General features: G+C 33.7%; 1 pseudogene; it reads left to right on the plus strand.

The window, feature by feature from the left end:
• Positions 1 to 11053: 11053 nt before the first annotated feature.
• LOC137651035 (uncharacterized) overlaps positions 11054 to 17500 on the plus strand; it is a 45647-nt pseudogene continuing 39200 nt past the window's right edge.

A 17500-nucleotide genomic window follows, 5' to 3' on the forward strand; every position in this document is an offset into this window, starting at 1 on the left:
CCAACAGGGAAAATAAACCAGTTAGGAAAAGAAACAAGAAAAAATATAATATTTTATGAACAGTAACAGCATTAGAATATAAATATAAACTATAAAAACCTTTAGCAAAAAATGAAGGAGAAACTACGATAGAATAGTGTGCCCGAGTGTACTCTCAAGCAAGACAACTCAATCCTAAGAAAGTGGAAGACGATGGTACAGAGGCTATGGGTCCTACCCAGGACCCTCATATAGAAGGTCGGCCAGATAAAGGATTATGAATGAATCACTAACCTGGCTTATCACGTGGTCCAAGGCTCTCTCAGTGTGACTTCATATCTCTCATAAATGACTGTTTTGATGTCATGAATTCAAACCAAGTGCGCAGTGGATTTAGAATGCACGTGGAGCAACAAATAAATGCACTTAATAAAGTGATAGACTGCCTGAGTAAAATGAAAGTAAAATCTCTAAAAACCAGGGTGTATTTATAGATTTCAGAAAGGGGTGATACTTTCGTCAAAGTCACTGATTTGACTTTTCACTATGGTGAAAAATAATTTCGGCGTTAACTATATCTTGACTCAAACGCTGAATCAGGACTGCCTAGAACATTTCTTTGGTTGCATAAGGCAGATGAACGGTCCATATGATCATCCAAATCCTACAGATTTCAAGTATAGGAGGAGAACACTATTGCTTGGCAAAATTGTTGAAATTATGAGTAAAAAAAAAAAAAATAACTCTAATGGAAAGTTTAACAATCAGGACATGTTGACAAATATGTCAGCAAATAAAAAAAAATCAAGCCAAAGAAAGGGTGATAGTGTTAAAAATTGCGCCTGACAAGCCTTTTGTTTAAAGATTTGCTGCCTGATTGTGAAAATTATTTGATTTTTCAACGCAACATGACATGCTAATAAATGATGCAAACTTAAAAAAAAAAAACGGTCAACACAGTTATAGAAGAAGAAGCTCTGAAGTATATTGGTGGTTACATAGTTAAAAAAAATCTTATTAAATACCCTCATTTGGGCAATCAAGAAACTAGTGAGTATTCAGGTAAATCGTGGATTGAATTCAAAATCTCAGTTCTGGTCTTTTTAAACTAGGCACTCGTCTTGTTAATGAAATTGTAAGGAAGTACAATGTAGACATTTAGTTTAACGATTGTTATATTTCTAGTATTTTATTTTAAACTACAATTGTTTATTCATTTTTAACGACTGTTTGTTATTTTAGCATATTGATGATGCTTTGCTAGTTTGTGGCTTTTATTTCAGTTTTATTAGGTTTCTTTATTGTATGATTTTATTTTCTATTTCACTTTGTACCCTGAAGAAGTGTACGTAATACACGAAAGCGCTTGGTACCTGGTCTTTTCCTTTCCTGTTTCCTGTGGATTTTACCCTTTTATATATATATATATATATATGTGTGTGTATATGTATATGTATATGTATATGTATATGTATATGTATATGTATATATATATATATATATATATATGTGTGTGTGTGTGTGTATATATATGTGTGTGTGTGCGTGTGTGTGTGAGTGTGTGTATATATTTATCATATATCTTTTATCATCATTTCTCTATAATTGTTCTAGTCTGAATTTAAAAATTTTCATGCATCCAAATAAGGATGAAACTAAAAGTTCAAAGTTTATTTTGCTGGCAATGATAATTATATTCATAATTTCTCTGCTATGAATAGTAATGAAAAACCTATATTGATAAAAAAAATATTGGTAGGAACACTTTTGACTTAATTGATTATTAACTAAAATTCTATTGATATTCATCTGAGGTCTCTCTCAACTTTTTTAATATTAATCTATATGTGAAATACCGTTAACAATATTCGAAGAATTATTGCACGAATATGTTTGCATATGTATTCATATTATAAACCTGATACCACAAACCCATCAAAATCTAAATTCAATATTCAGTTTAGTGAAGTGCAATTATAATGCTTTATTAAATGAAAAAGTATTATGACCAAATACTATTTTTCGTAAAATGTACACTAAACCTTTTATGTCAGCTTAACTAGTTGGAACAATATAGGGGATAGTTTTTTCAGCCCCATACACACATACACACACACACACACACACACACATATATATATATATATATATGTATATATATATATATATATATATACATATATATATATATATATATATATGTATATATATATATATATATATATATAATGTGTGTGTGTTGATTTCAGTAATTCATCGTATTAAATCTTATTTACGCTTTTTGAAAATATCAATGGTATTTGCCTGATAAAAATATTGATGACAATGATACCCATTGTTCATTTTATAATTGATTAATGACTTGGTTATCAATAATCGGGTAATAACTGATTTTTATGTAATTAACTTAGCTATCTGTTACGTTGTTAATTGGTCTTTTAGGAACATAATTTGTGATCGGATATGTGGGGAATATATATTTGCTTGAGTATTATTATTATTATTATTATTATTATTATTATTATTATTATTATTATTATTATTATTATTATTATTATTATTATTATTCTTGACACCCATATGTGAATGTCTTATCATACAGTATATGATGCAAAAGCTGAAAAAAAACAATAAAACAAGAGATGATCTGCAAAAAAAGGAAAATGAAGGAATGTATGAAATTGTTAAATTTTTTTCTGGGATCATACCCATTAAAAGTAATCAATATCTATTGATTAAAACATAGTTTTTGTGGTATATCTTTATCAATTTTATAATCTCAATTTCCTGTTTTTATTGCCTGAATTTTCAGTTGATATTGCTGTCAGGATACGTGTCTTCAGTTTACCAGAATCCGTCTGGATTTCAACAGGGACAATAGTGTGTATTGTTATTCGTGACGGTCATTGCACCTTATTTTATACAAAAGACTCCCCCGTCCCCGCAAGAACCAGTCGAAATACCACAAGCATTGCGATCCTACCCTGATATCACCACTTGACCACCTATCCTATATCCGTCTATTCCCCTGAGGTCTCATTTCAGGTATCTTAAAAAAGAATGTGGCCGCTCACCGCTGCCACAAAGGAAGCCCTTGGCAAGTCGAGAGGAGGCCTATTGATGGATGTGTCGGGAGTCGAGACAAAGACCAATGACCAATAGGACAGTGGTCAGGCCAGTGACCCCCAAAGGGGGACTGTAAGGGTTATCTCATTGTAGGAGCGGCTGGGCAGGTCTTGGCTCTTCAACCTGGTTGGGGTGTCGGACTCTTTATTCATAAAAAGTTACTCAAATCTCAAAACGTTAAAAAGAATTAGTATAACAAGCTTTTAATATATAGAAATAAAATTTACGCCAAAAAAAAAGAAAAAAAAAACAACAGAAGAATATCCTTTGCAACAATTTACAAACCTCCTTGAACAAACACTAGTATCTTTTTTGAAGAATTCGGTGATCTCATTGATATAATCATCATGGAAAAAAAAAAGGAATTAGTTATCTGTGGAGATTTCAATTTTTGGATGAATGACGCATCAAATCCTGATGCGTTGGCATTTAGTGAGTTATTAGTATCATATTGACTAGTGAATAATGTCGACTGTACAATTACTTTAACTGGGTATACGTTAGACTTAGTTCTAAGTGATAACATGAATAATATTGTATCTGATATAAAAGCTGAAGAGAAATGTACTATCTCCCCAGTACACAAACTTATTATGTTTAGCGTACCTCTACAGAAACATGCATTAGTAAAGAAAATAAACTTTAGACATAAATTAAATTTTTCTCTTACCGTATTTATTGAGGTAGTTACGAAGAAAATAAATGATGCTATCAACATTCCCTGTGATCATGATGGCCAACGTCTGTTAGGAGCCAAGTGTGCTAACTGTCTCATGACAACTTATAATAAAGTGAGTAAGAGTGAATATGATACCATGTGCCCACAGATGGAAAAGACTATATCCGTAAAAGACCAATCTCCTTAGTTTGATGGAGACACTTATGTAAAAAAGAGGGGAAAAGAACGTAAGTGGATTAGGTTAAAAACTGAGAGTACTTGGATAGAATACAAAACTGCTGCGTGTCAATATAACTACCTACTAAGAAGAAAAAAAAAGTGAATACTATAAGAGAAAGATCCTTGAAACAGCAACAGACATAAATAAGTTCTATCGTCTCCTGAGTGGTATAATGGGAAATGTAAAAGAAAAAAAAAGCTACCTGATGGATGCAGTGAACAGGAACTAGCAAATAATTTTCTAGTATTCTTTAAAAACAAATTTGAAAATATAACCAGGTCATTTGTAAATACTAAACATCAGATTAATGATACACCAGACACACAGAGAAAATTAAAACGATTCAACAACAAAATACAAGATGACATCATCAGAATTATCAAGAGAACAAAGAAAACAAACTGTGCGATCGATTCTATGCCAATATCTGAAGTAATTCGTCAGTCGAAAATGCTACAAAGGCATGGTGTGAAATTCAAACTATTTGCAGATGACACACTATTTTACTTCTCCATAAATGATATACATGACACCACTGAAACTCTAAACCGAATCCTTGATAGTGTTAGAGAATGGATGACATTTAAACAACTAAAATCAACTGAAAATAAAACTGAATTCGTGGTGGTGGGTAAGAGAAACAGCGTGAGAAACTTGAGTCGTATTCAAATGAACATAATTAATGACTTGGTGCCGATATATAGTAAAGTTCGAGATCTAGGTGTATTTCTTACCTGTAACCTGTCTAATTGCCCCAAAAAATAATGTAATAAGAACTGCTGCTTATCATCTAAGAAATATTGCATTCAAAAAATGTACCTGGACGAAAAATCTGTAAAGAAACTTGTGTTAAACTGTGTTATTACCAGGATTGACTACTGACACTCTCTCTATTACAATTTACCAAAAGTGCAACTTAAGAAATTACAAAACAATAAACAGAGGAGCAAGAATGATAAAAAGTGTCCCACCCTGAGAGAGGATCACCCCTATACTAATCAATTTACACTGGCTGCCGATTAAAGTGAGAACTGAATTTAGAATATGTGCAATAACCCACCAAGTTATCAGAACCGGGCATCCAAAATACTTAGGAGAATTGCTACCTATTGCGCAGCCAACAAAATGTGTCGACACGAGAATAGTTACAGATGGCTTCAAACTGTTGAAACCTAGATATATGTCTACTTTAGGCTCTAGAGCCTTTAAATATTTGGCCCCGAAACTATATAATAAGCTTCCACGAAACATTCGAATGAGTGAATATATTAAGGCTTTCAAGAGGAAACTGAAGACATTCTTATTTAAAAAATCATACAACAGTGATGATTTAACAGTAAATGAACAATATGTGATCTGAAATCATAAATACTCTGAACGAACAAGGTAAAACGACAGCGGAGGTCCTGTAGAAAGTAAGGTTCTCCTGCTGTATGGGACCAGAAAAAGAGCCATCAAAGTAAGTAAGTAACCCCCATGGAAGCAGGACCTGTGATAGGCTCTCCGCAACGGTGACAACGTCCTTTTATCTAAGTAAGGTGTCTGTATGAGAACCTCACATCCTTTTAATCCTTACCCAGCCTGACCAATTCCTTCTTTATCACATGCCATACTTTCCTTTTATCCTTACCGAAAGATACTACACACTGAACCTCTATTAATTTCATCCCATCCTTATAACCTTTACAACCTCATCCTAATTGAGTTAATTTCCATATGATAGTGTTTCAAGTTTATAAGTTTTCCACATGGATTTTATTTCCATAAAAGTTATAACCACACGACTTCATCGTGTTCTCAGCCTCTAAAAGTAAATTGCGTAAGTGATCTGTTAATAACTTCAATTTACTTTCCCTCTCCAGGGAATGAGATTGTTTTCTGAAGACGTCCACGGTCTGTCCAACTACACGTGAAGTACCTTGTGGCTTAACAAGAATATATTTCTCTGTTGTGCTCCTTTTTTTCCTCATTTTTCATTTAGTTGAATATTATTGTAAATATATTTGTTGTCGGTAATTATTGTCTTAATGCTGGCTGGCCTTAGCTTAGCTTATTGCTGTCCTTCGAATCAATGACGACTCCTGCTTCACTGTGATGGGGATGAAGTTAGATCTGTTGTCGTTGGTGCCATATTGCATGGCTGTGAAGACCAATTCTAGATCCACACACTCTACCACACAACTGGCAAGTCAGGTGATATACCTTACATATACATTTATTTATAGTGGAACAAGAGAGTGTAACTGGCTGTTATTAGTAATGTAACAAAGTGCTTGTTTAAAATAGACCAGTTTTATAAATATGTTAGTATATTGGGTTGTTGATCATTTACCAAAGAGCAGGTAACATTTACCTCTGGTTATGTAAATATTTATCTCGAGAGTCTGTATATAGATATTGTATTAACAGGATTACTGTAACTTTGGCTAAAGAAAATAAATAAGGTTTAAGGACAACGGTATTATCTCTTCAGTATTCCACCAAGTACAATTGGGATATAACAAATGGTAGCAGAGACGTCATCGAATCTCGGACCTGGACATCGAGATTAACAAGTGTTTTCTTGTGATTAATAAGTTCCGAAAGTTTTGTGAAAATTTTTGTAAAGTCGAAAATGTCAGAAAACATGGAGTAAAACACCATTACCAAGGGGGTGGAGGGGTCAACCATCAGCTATGTTTAGAATAACCAAGGAACTTGAACTTTTCCCGCCAAAAAGCTCCCCCTAAGATGATATGCGGAGCGTAAGGTTCCTCATGTAGGAAGAAGACAACAAGAGGTATTACTTATATTACCAATATTACTTCTATTGAAAAGTTGACGCTGGTTGACATAAGTTGACGCTTCAAAGAACATTCTGAGTGAGAAGTTTTACACCCAAGAAAATTTACGAGACCTGTAGTATGCGTGTATTTTTTTTCTTATTATTTTCTAAAGATAAATTAAGTTAATATTTTTCAAATTTAAACATTTCGAAAATTTAAGCTGAAGGTTACCCTGAAAATTCCCCTGGTGTTTAAGAAAAATTAAAATAAAATGGATGTTATGTACAGAGAAAGCATGGACTTGAACAAGAGATTTGTGAACTTGAAAAATTTGGTCATATTCAGAAAACCGATGGTAGTTTTGTCTTTCATCATTGTAAAAATTGTGGAGGACCTTTGCTTGGTCACATAAACGATGAAAAGGATTGTGACCCAAATAGGAAATGGACCCAGGATGAAGTGGATAGGATAGAAGATATTTTATCTGCACATGGAATGTTTTCTGTAAATTTGGCACGTATGGACACAAGAAAAACAGCTATTAAATGTGATATATGTAAAAAGAATTTCATGAGATGGATGGAAAAGGAACAGCATATCAAAATTATGCATAAAGATATTTCGACAGGTGCTTATGATTTAACAGCAATCATTACAATGGGAAAAACTATTGGTGAAGAAATTGCCAAAGGATTGGAAGCTAAAAGATCAACACAGATTACTAAAGCGAAACCTCCTCCAATCTGGGTTGGTCAAACTATTGAAAAGTTTTTTCAAGAAGTAGAAGAGTGGAATACCTCGAACAAGGATGATGATTTTACGAAGTATACTGATTTAGTAGAGAACCTGAAAAAAATACTAATGTTAAAGATTATGTTGTTTCTGTGCTATTGGATAAAACATCTGAAGCTCTAAACAAAAATGTAGCAGCAGTTTTGGAAATTCTAAAGCAAAAGTATGCAAAAACTACAGCTGAGAAGTGTATTGATGTTCTCAAGTCAATCTTGGAATTTTCCGTAAAGGAAGAGGATACTAATGAAATTTACTGGGACAAGTTTGAAGTCTTGATCTGTGATTGTATGAGAGAGGAAGTTACTGTACATTTGTATTACTTGTTAGGTGTTATGATGGTAGTAAAAGCATAAGATCGGGGGAATATTAATGCAGAAGAGAAAAGAAGACTGATGGATGCTATGGAGACACATGATGGAACTGATAAGAGACCGATAGAAGACAATGAAGTTTTTAATCTTCTAAAGATCGAATACAGAAAGTTAAAAATCGAAAATAATAGAAATATTAGAACTAAATTTTCAGGATCATCTGAGAATTTGTCTTCGGTTCACTATGGCGAAAATAGAATTAGATGGCAAATATGGCAAAATTTTAGGCAAAGGCCTGATTTTCATAGATTTCGTAGGTCAGATTCTAATCCAGGATTTTGGAGGACTCAGTCTGGAACATATAGGAGAGCTCCCTCGCGGACACCATCAAGACTAGGATCATCTTCGAGGCAGTCGTCCAGCTTTAGACAATACTCCAATGGTAGGCCATTTTCAACTGGAAGATCATCTTCTAATAGTAGGTCTGTGTCAAATGATCGGAAACAGCAGCAAAATTTGACAGAAAGAGTGATTAAGGTCGAAGAAAATGTAGCAAAAATCTTGGAAAAGATTGAAGAAATGTTGAAGAAAGGAAAGAATGTGAATTTTGTAAGTATGGAAGAAGTATCAGAGATCATTGATGTATATATCAGCGATGTAATGTTTGCTAAAGAAGTTACCGAAGTAGGAGCTCTGATTTTGGATACGGGTTGTCCAAGTAGCTTAGTTGGAAAAAGTTGGCTAGAAAAATTTCTGAAGAAGAATGGTATTAAGAAAGAAAATTTGCATAAAAGGAGATGTTTCCAAAAATTCAGATTTGGTCCAAGTAGAATATATGAAAGTAAGGAAATTATAGAAATACCAATAACAATAAAGGAATCTGAAAAATCTGATACTTTCAGAAAGATTTTGCTTGGAGCTTTTGTGCTGGATGCTGAAAATGTGGCATTGTTGTGTGGTAGAAATACTATGAAAAAATGGAAAATGGATATGAGTATGCAAAGAGATAAAGTGACAATCAACGACGACACAACCCGAGAGTTCGAATGTATGTATACTGCAGGAGGTCATATGGTTCTTCAGCTGTATGAGGATAGAGCATTTTGACTACAGACGCCACTGTATTTTACTTGAAGAAGGAAGAAGTAAAATTTGGTCCAAATTACTCACCCTGGAGCAATGGAATAAACGAACGTAACCATTATTCTGCAGATATGACAGTGAAGAAAATTCGAGAGGCAGATAAGAAAATTACTTTAAAGAAAGCTGTAGAGATGGCTGCTTGGACTCATAATACAAACACCAGTATTTTAGGATATAACCCTATGCAATTGGTGACAGGAAAGGCTGTAACAATACCTGGAATTTCTACAGGAAATGTCGCCACTGAGTCAATGTTTGACAGTGAGAATGTGAAGTTAATGATCGAGAGACATCACATGATCACCAAGCAATTCAGGGAAGCTGAACATTCTTCAAAGCTGAAAAGGGCTTCACAACAGCAAAACAATAAATTTAATAACATAATTTACAAAGAGGGGGATATGGTACTTTACCAAGATAAAATGAAAAAAGCCTGGTGTGGTCCAGTAAAGGTTTTCACACACAGAGGAAGAGATGTTTACATCTGGGCGAATGGCGATTTAAAGAAAGTAGCCAGTTGTAAAGTGCAACTTTGCTCTCAAAAAATATTCCTACGGAAATTTCAAGAGAAGTAAGCAACGAAGCAAAAGCAGTGGACTCTACTCCTAAAATGGCAGGAGAAGAGAAAATATCAGTGGATCCTCCAGCCAGTAATCTAAGAAAGAAGACAAGATCTCAAGATGATAAAGAAGAGACTGAGAAGGATTCCATTGGAGCATTCTGGTTGATTTCAGAAAAAACATAGTGTTTTTGTGAGGAAATAACAAGTTATGTAGTGGAATTATCTGTTAAATATCACAAGATGCCAGAAGTGTTAGAAGCAAAGAAGAAAGAATATGAAAATTTGTTACATTTTGACACTTTTGAAGAGGTGGAAGATGTAGGGCAAGAAAAGATAGGCGGCAGATGGGTGATCACGAAAAAGGAGAAGCATGACGGATTGGCATTTCTTTTATTGACATCCTATGTCTTATCTCGTTTCACGGTCCCGTCCCTTCCTCATAAAACAAGAGAATAATGATGGCAAAACAAATCAGATGCTAAACGCTGACATATGATGTGTCACTTGCATTGTCTTATGGATTATATATCTATATATTGATAAAACCTATTTCGTGATGTAACTTATGGGGAAATTGGGTCGGCGTGTTCTATGTCTCTTAGCAGTAGAGATTTCATAATAGAAATGAGGAAATGTGTGCTAAGAAATTAGTGGCCACAATAGTTATTTATAGCTTATGAATAAAAATAAAAAAACAAATCATACAACGTTATATATTGTATCGAGAGAGAGAGAGAGAGAGAGAGAGAGAGAGAGAGAGAGAGAGAGAGAGCGTGCGCGATGTGTTATATGATTTTAATTCTGCAGATACCTTACCAACTACTAAACTTTTAGCATTTTCAGTTCCAACACTTTATTTCAGAATTTAAATGGTTTCATAAATATGAAATATAGATTGCATATTTGAATGAAGAAAAAATCAAAATTTATCCATTTTACTATAAAAAATTTAGATTTAAGCCCTTTTCAAAAATTAGATGGGAAAGAGTCTTGGCAAATTCTCTATCTCTGACAAATCTTATGTTTTTAATAAGCAGATCACACAGAAATCGTTAAATTTAATTTGGATGCCAATTCTGATTAATCGTCTTAGTTTATTTACATCCATTTCCGTCAAACATTACTCCTTTTTAACCTTAGAATGGTTACCAGGCTTGAATATATCCGATGTTTTAGAGGTGGTTGTTTAACTCATACATCTGGAAGCGTGACTGCGGCTTGACATTCCCAGTAGCTGTAGTGTTTAGTGTGACGTGACTAAGGATGGTTGTATGGTTCAACTATCTCTATTAGTTTTTGCTCCTTGTCCCATTTCTGGAGAATTTCTCCCAGAGTTACCTACTGCGTATGTTGTGTCACCTGGGTGTTTTTCTCCCGGTATTACCGTTTTTGTTATAAATTGTGAATCCCTATTCCAATATTTTTTTTCTTTCTTTTTAGGTATTATCAGATAAAATATATTATTAAAAGTGAGCCATGGCAAAACGAAAGCACACATATACAGATGAAGATGAATGAACACTACTGGTTTAACAGGTTTAATTTCTGAAAGTGAATATAAGGGTGAATTTGATGAACTTGAAGCTGACTTATTGTATGACAGTGGTAACGATGTGGAATATAATCCTATACCAGGTGAAGACAGCAGTGATGATGATGATGGGGAGGAGGTATGTGGTGGTAAAAGGAAAAAACACGAAAAAGAAGGGTGGTAGTTATATCCACACCAGTCAAGCACCAGGAACTCAACTTCATTGGCCCATTAACTTCTGATACAGGCAGTGCTAGATCCCCAACTACCATGGCTTCAATCTCCAATCGGGGCCGTGGCACCTCCCCAGTTCCTACCGCTTAAACCTCTGAAGGGCAATGTGCCACCTCTCCAGTTCCTACTGCTTCGACCTTTGATACAAGCCATGCCATATCCCGTGCCACCACTGGCAAAGGAAGAAGTAGCCGCCGTCACCAATGGGAAACGCCTTCCATTGTCACATTCAATACCAGCACATTTATCAATGGGAGTCAGTATAGGTGGGGTTGCCAGCCACAGTGCTAAGCAAGCATTAGGACACCATGTAGGAACATAGTCTTGAGCTTCACTCGGGGCCCTGTTCCAGGGGAGGCAGGGGATGCTGCGTCACCTGAAAAAGTATTCAGCTTGTTCGTCAATGATGAGATTTTCAACATTATTGTGAAGTGGACTAACCAGAAAATGGATTTACTTGCCCCGGGGTATAGTCGACAGACAACAACTTATGCGCACATGAGCCAAACGAAATAAGAGCATTGCTGGGTATCCTAGTCATCAGTGGTGAGAAAAATGATGGCCACATCCCCAACGAAGAAAGGTGGAGCTTAGATGTAGGATTTTCTTTATATTGAGTGGCCATGTTCGAGGCATGATTCAAATTCCTCATCCTCTGTTTCATATTTGAAAACCGTGAAACATGGGAGACTTGGAAGAAAGATGAAAAGTGTGCACCAGTGAGGGAGGTATGAGACTTCTCCATTAGGAACTGTGGCCGACTTTATGTCCCACATGAGAGCCTCACAGTTGACGAGCAGTTATTGTGTTTTAGAGGTTTGTGTCCTTTTAGGAAGTATATACCAAATAAGCCGGCCAAATATGGCATCAAGCTGGTCCTAATCAATGATAGCAAGACCAGATACTTACTCGGTGGAATCCCCTACTTACGTAAGGAGGTGGTTGGAGACAGGGGAAACCTTATACTTGGTAATTACTACACCAAAGAGCTGACGAGGACCACCGACAACTGGTTCACCTCTGTTCCCCTGGTATCTGACCTTCTGAATAACCATAGAATGACACTTTTTGGCACATCACGTGCCAATAAAAAAGAAATAACTAATGATATGAAGGACAAACATACACGGAAGCAAGGATCAATAACTTCTTGTACAACAAGGAAATGATGCTAGTGTCATAGTTGGCCAACACTTCAAGTACCAAGAAGAAACTGGTTCTTCTGTTATCTTCTCAGCCCACTCAGCCCACCATCGGGAACACTGGAGAGCCGGAGGTTATTAAGCTCTATAACTCCACTAAAGGATGAACCGATACCTTTAACCAGATGTGTTCCGTCGCCTCCTGATCCCACACGACTAGACGCTGGCCACTCTGCATCATATATGGAATCGTGAATGCTGCCAATGTCAATTCCTACACCATATACAGGGAGAATTTGCAGAAGAAAAGGGAACAGGTCATATATCGCACATAGTTTTTGACACAGCTGGGGAAGGCACTCATCACTCCCTGGGAACGATCATGGCCGCATTTACCTCTCCCGCGCCCCTTGCAAATTCTGATCACCACAGTGTGCGATATACCATCACTGGGCATTGCTGCACACTTGCCAGGGACATCATTCGCAAAGAGCAGTGGGGCTTTGGTGCGCTGTGTTTGAGTGCCCAACCAAAAGTGATAGGAAGACATGGCACAGATGCAACAGGTGCACCAAGGTATCCTCTTAGTGTTGACTGCATGCTGCTGGTAAGTGTTATATATACATACATAAATATATATATATATATATATATATATATATAGAGAGAGAGAGAGAGAGAGAGAGAGAGATATATATATATATATATATATGTATATATATACATGTGTATATATATATATATATATATATATTTGCACGTACAGACAAATATGAATATAAGCTTCATGTATATTATATGATGATAAAAATATAAAGTACATGTAAAAATAATCATTATTTGCCAATTAGAAAAATCCTCTTTTTTTCTGTCACCCCTACAATTTGTGGCGGAGATAGAGGGATGGGGCTCAGCCTGGGCACGCTCCCATCACCCAAGACTACACATGCAAGAGGATAATAAGATATGATTATTATATTTCTTTTTTTTTTCTTTTTTTTTTGGTGCGGGGAGGGCAAATTAATTTTTTTTTTTAATATTACATTTCGTTACGTTTTTGAAAGGGTGCATTTCTATTTTGTATCTTCAAAAATAAATGTTTTGGTCTCTAAGTATTTTTTTAATAATTTTTTAATTTAGGGTAAAATTCTCCCGGGCTTACCTTCTACGTTAGCAAATTAGAGGGTAACCATTCTAGAGGTGAACACACACACTCTCTCTCTCTCTCTCTCTCTCTCTCTCTCTCTCTCTCTCTCTCTCTTTATTCATATCAGAAAACTTCACCAACAATGATGCATATTTTTTTTTACCAATACGAAAGGATATTTTATATAGATTGTAAACGTCTTAGTGACAAATAGGAAAGTGGAGTCTGATTAGATAGATGTGAATTTCATATATAATGTAATAGGGAATGTGAATAGTAACTATTCGTATATAATGATCAATAAAAAAAAAAAAAATGTTTCTAGATTTAAGTAACGCAAGAAATCATATTCGTTGGAATTGCCATCCACCAGAATTCCTCCCTTTATCATTTCATCCTCCACCTGAATATCATCCTTAGAATAAACTCTAATTAAGAACTCCATTAGACTATATATAATGCGGAGTTCTAAGAATGAAACTTTTTGACGTTTTAGGTTTTTTAAGCCTATAAAAGAGTTAGCGTTTCTTCAGTGAGCCGATTCCAAACATTACTGTTTCATGTCTCGTTGTTTTCTAACTCTCCTTCTCGTATTTCCCGTCAATCATTTTTTTATCTATTAGGATAAAAATTTATATCAAGTTTGCACATAGTTTCTATCAAAATGTTGATTTTAGGGTAGTTTTATCTATTAATTAAAAATTAAACCCCGTTTATTATTATTATTATTATTATTATTATTATTATTAGTAGTAGTAGTAGTAGTAGTAGTAGTAGTAGTAGTAGTAGTAGTAGTAGTAGTAGTAGTATCTTTAATTTTTATTTAAAATTACTAAGTATGCTTAAACGCAATCCTCTAGAAAGTAAGCTAAATGAAAAGATCTTTCTATTTGAAAAGGAGAAAGATAGAAAAATACATTGTTTAGTTTGCATACGAACTTATTTGGCGCTATTATGATATGATGTTAAATCAGCAAATAAATATAATGGATTGTATTAGCACATGTTATATTTGATAGAATGCAGAAATACTTTGCATTATAGGGAGAATAAATAGCTGTGTGTCCTTTTCTTCTTTTTACAATGATGTATGAACGTAGATAAATACAAATATCAGGGTCAGATTAATATCATTAGTCGTATTCTTGGTGTATGATATCAATGAAATATAGTATAAGACTTGAAAGAAAAAATTCCAAAAAATGTACTTGCATTTTTAAATAAAATTTTCAATACCAAAGAATAGTAATTGGATAGTCTCATCATGAAATATCCTTGTCATAATACCAGAATTTGAATACACTGGGAAAAATATCAGTCAGCAAACTAGAGGGCTCCAATTTTTCATCTCTCTCTCTCTCTCTCTCTCTCTCTCTCTCTCTCTCTCTCTCTCTCTCTCTCTCTCTATCTCTCTCTCTCTTAGAGTCAAAACATATTCAATATTGTATGAGAGCCTATGAGTCTTTTCGCTATTGGAATATAAATGAATGGATCTACTGATAACAAACCTATTTCATCACACTTTTAGAAAATCCTTGTTTATAGAGTCCATCTGCTGCAAAAAGCAGGACGCGTGATCACTGGCTAAACTGGAGGTTCAGCAATAGTAAACACACTGATTCTAGGGACGTGTTAATCGACACTGACCATGTAATTTGCTTAGGTACTTTTGATTATTCATGCTTTGCAATAAACAAACAAGCTGTTATATCATGCTGCCATGAATGTCTTTAATCAATGAATGGCCAAACCAAGCCTGTCATTAAAACAAATTAGCCTTCTTTTTTTCTTTTGGTATCACTGAGATAATATATATATATATATATATATATATGTGTGTGTGTGCGTATATATATATATATAAATATATATATATATATATATATAATATATATATATATATATATATGTGTGTATATATATATATATAATATATATATGTTTGTATATATATATATATATATATATATAAATATATATATATATATATAAATATATATATATATATATATACATATATATATATATATATATATATTTATATATATATGTTTGTGTGTATATATATATATATATATACTATATATATATATATATACATACATATATATATATATATACATATATATATATATATATATATACTGTTTATATATATATATATATATATATATATAATGGGAAGCCCTAAATACAATGTAATAACTGCTGAAAATAAAGTGACTCCCTCAATACTTGCAAGATTTTATTGTATAATGTGTCGTGATTAGTCTAAACCTGGTTAGTGGAATTTAAGAGTGTTGGTTGGTGAAAATGGCATAAACAACAGAGAGATTTGAGTTATTATAATAATAACAGCGGAAATACACTTCCGTAACTTGTCATGAAAATATAATGCACTCTCATTCTAAAAACACGTGAGAAAAAGATTGGTTAAAAACTGAGAGATGCACAATAAGAGTTTCGAAAAAGTTGAAGTTATGTTGACGTAATTTTCATTTTAAGAGATTTTATAGCATTAGTAAAATATAAACAATCCACTTTTGATGTCATTTTTGACTATGAAAAAGCCTTTGACAGTTCAGCGTTATAATAGAGATCCTTTAAAAATGTAAAATATATTGAATTTTTATCTTGAGAATGGTAAGTGCAAAGTTAATCTTAGTGGATTCCTATCAAATTAATTTCCATTGACAGTGGAGTACACAAGGAAACGTGTTCTCACCTATGTGGTTTATCCTAATGGATTTTAGAATGATAGAACGACTGAGGATGTTAGAAAAGGATTGGCCTTCATTGTTAACAGGAAATTAGCGTACCTAAAGTATGCAAATGTAGCTATTCTTATTAGCAGAAAACCAAAGAACTTGCAAAGCCAGCTCACCTTAATACATGAAATATCACATGAGTTCCGGCTGAAGATAAATAGAAGAAAGACAGAGATGAACAGGAAAGAATACGAAATCGAAAATGAAATATAATTAGAAAGAAAAGCGATTAATGTTGTGCAACAAATTAAATATCTAGGAATTATCCAATCTAATAAAGGATCTGTGGAATGAAATTTTGATAATAGATTGAAGAAAAACATATAAGAGAATGGCTATGTTAAGTCAAATCTAGAAATACAAATCGTATGAAATTAGATATAAAAATACGGCTATATGTTACTTTAGTGAGATCGGTGTTACCGTAAGAACAAAAGTCGTTGTTGAATATGAAAAATGATCTAAGAGAGTTTGTAGATTTGAGAAAAAAACCTTCAGAGTAATATTGGGATATAAAAGAAAGGACCATATTATAAAAGTAACTAAAAGAGAGATTACTCGAGTGCCACATATACATGAGATCATGGTAACGGGTGATGCAAATGGTTTGGACTTTCTCATTGAAGTCCGTAAAAAAGACTAGATCTCCAAACTTTCAACTGGGTTTCAAAATGGACTAGAAGAATTGGAAGACACAGACCTACATAGCTGAGGACTATGAAGAAAAAGTAGTACATAATGAAAGAAAAGCAATAATTCCGAAAGCTCTTGTTAGTCACTATTAGCGAACTATAACTTGATGCCTTTGCATCAATAGGTGTAAGATGACACACATACTGTACAGTATATACATACATACATATATATATATATATATATATGGGTTGTGTGAGTTTTCTATATATATATATAATATACATATATATATATATATATATACATATATATATATATATATATGGGTGTGTGAGTTTCTATATATATATATATATATATTTATGTGTGTGTGAGTATATATATGTATATAAGTATGTATATATATATGTATATATATATATATATATGAGTGTATGTGTGTGAGTGTATATATATATATATATA

Source organism: Palaemon carinicauda, chromosome 12 (genome assembly GCF_036898095.1).
Source record: "Palaemon carinicauda isolate YSFRI2023 chromosome 12, ASM3689809v2, whole genome shotgun sequence".
NCBI classification, from domain to species: domain Eukaryota; kingdom Metazoa; phylum Arthropoda; class Malacostraca; order Decapoda; family Palaemonidae; genus Palaemon; species Palaemon carinicauda.